Source organism: Myotis brandtii, unplaced genomic scaffold (genome assembly GCF_000412655.1).
Source record: "Myotis brandtii unplaced genomic scaffold, ASM41265v1 scaffold927, whole genome shotgun sequence".
NCBI classification, from domain to species: domain Eukaryota; kingdom Metazoa; phylum Chordata; class Mammalia; order Chiroptera; family Vespertilionidae; genus Myotis; species Myotis brandtii.
Genome location: NW_005371823.1, coordinates 1,708,058 through 1,710,303, shown reverse-complemented (window position 1 = coordinate 1,710,303; position 2,246 = coordinate 1,708,058). Strand labels below are relative to the sequence as shown.

Below are 2,246 nucleotides of genomic sequence, written 5' to 3'. Positions count from 1 at the left end.
AGGCTGAAGAATTTTTACTCTTATGCCTTCATCCTGATTGGATAATGGTTTGCATTGACTGGTTGAGAGCTGTGGAAACACAAATATGAGGCAAAAAACTTGGATACTGAAATAAATATTTACAAACACACTAGACTATAAACTATGAGGTGAGGGTCTGTGTTCGTCACATTCGTGATGGTTATGTCCTCAGCATTCAGGCACAGTTGAATACTCCAACTAGTGGGTATGTTCTGAACGTTCCCAATCCACAACTACTTACAGAATCTTAATTTTTGTGTTAGACACTGTGTGCATCATGTAATCAGAATGACCAAGATAGACAAATCTCCGCCCTCATGAAGCTTATATCCTAGTGGCAGAGAGAGATCAGTGACAATGAAGAAAAATGATGCAGTGAAATGGGATTGGGGGGGGGGGGTGGGCGGCTCAGAATGTTTCCATTGTAAACAGTGCGCTCTGAGAAGTCTCCTGAAGAGGGCTCAGAGTGATTATCAACATTTACTAGATACAGAGTAATAAACGATTGAGATACACAGAGCCACGGTGTCAGGGCTCCAAAGCAATTACTTCCAATTCAGCAGGTAAGTTCTGTCTCTGTATTTTTATTTGGGGTTGCTTATAGGAGTCTTGGAGGGGAAAGTGACTAAAGCATTAATTTTTAGATTAGAAAGAGTTGGTGAACTTGCAAAATAAGAGGTCTTTGAACGAATAGTTTACACAGTGAGAGAACAGCTTGGTGGTGAGCTTGGCTGGACTGTTAATTGCCTAAGTATTTTGTGTATTTCTGACTCCCTACCTCTTCTGCAGCCAACCCCGCCAGGGAAAGTCGTTAAGTCCTGTTGAATGTTCACATCCTGCAGGCAACTACAAACTATGGCTCACGAGATGGCTTAACAACAAAAAATTACTGAAAACATTTAGAAGTGCAGCACGGAGTTCACGGGGGAGAAACTGCTCTTTGCAGGAACAAAACATTCAAATGATGAAGATTCTCTAGATACGGAATTAATGCAGATTTCCTTCCTGTTTCGTTTATTTTGAAAAATCCACTTCCAGTATCTAACATCTAGTAGGCGTTCACTGTGTGTTGTCCCCCATCCCACACCGCCTGCCTGAAGGGGGAAAAAATCATGTTGTTTGGAGGTTTTGTTTTGTTTTCTTAGCCAAGTACTTAAATCACCACGGTTTCATAAGTACCTTTTGATGGGTTTCATTGTTTTGTTTATTTTGCTTTAGTCAGTGCAGAAACCCTCAAATTTCCTTCTATAACAAACTTTTTTTCTTCATCTGACCTGTCTGAGGGAGGCGGTCTGCAGACGACCTCGCAGCCGGGTTGGTTTTTACACGGGCTATGACTTACCCACACAGAACTCACGGCCTCTTCTAAGAACCAATGTTCAAGCTAAGAGAATAAATGCAAGTGCTCGCTCATCTTTCGAAAAACATGCTCTTGGTATGTTCGCCCATATCCATCGGGTTCTCAGTAATGAATACAGACGGTGGCATCGGGTTTTCACCTACAGAAGTTGTGCCTTACATTTCTGGGAAGTTATTTCCTTGTCTGACGTTTTATTTTCCTGGCTTATTCAGTCTTTAACATGCCACACAAAACCTCCTCTCCTAGCGACTGTCTTCCTTTGTAAAATGGCTGAGGAGTGGAACACTTGGCCTGGGAGGGTCCTCTTAGGCTGACTCTCCCCTCTCCCCCGCTATTCCTTTCTGTACACTCACAGCCCAGGCCGCCAGCTTCTGAGCTGAAAGATCCCGCGGTGGCGAGGAGAGGACGGGGTCCCGTTGGCGACAGGCTCCCGCGGGCGGCGACGAGCCCGCCAGGGTGAACGGGGGCGCCGGGGTCAGAGCCCTCGAGGTTGGGGGCCTTGGGCGGAGCCGCGCGACCGCTCAACCTGAGCGCCCTGCTCCCCCGTCCCCTCCACGGGGACAGAGTCGCCCAATCTGTCACGACCCCACGGAGATCGTGCTCTTCGCAGTGCCATCTCCGCGACCGAGCCCGTCGCGGGGCTGACGCCGGCGAGCGGAGCTGGCGAGAGAAAAGCCGGGCCCGGGGCGGAGAGGGAACGAGGGGCCGGGAGCCGGGGGATTTCCTCCTGTGCTTCCCCCTCCAACGGGAGCGGAAAATGTGATTTGCTGTGCATTCCAGGCGCGGTTCCCTGGGGTGACCTCTCCCAGCCGGCCCGGGCGGGGGAGCAGACAAAGAGGCGAGGCGGGCGGAGAAGGGACCCCGC

General features: G+C 49.2%; 1 protein-coding gene across 1 annotated transcript in view; it reads left to right on the top strand.

The window, feature by feature from the left end:
- Positions 1–462: 462 nt before the first annotated feature.
- GREM1 (gremlin 1, DAN family BMP antagonist) overlaps positions 463–2,246 on the top strand; it is a 15,060-nt gene continuing 13,276 nt past the window's right edge. Inside the window, exon 1 of the mRNA XM_005885763.2 lies at positions 463–584. The gene's annotated coding sequence lies outside the window, so the exon portion shown is untranslated. The remainder of the gene's footprint in view (positions 585–2,246) is intronic.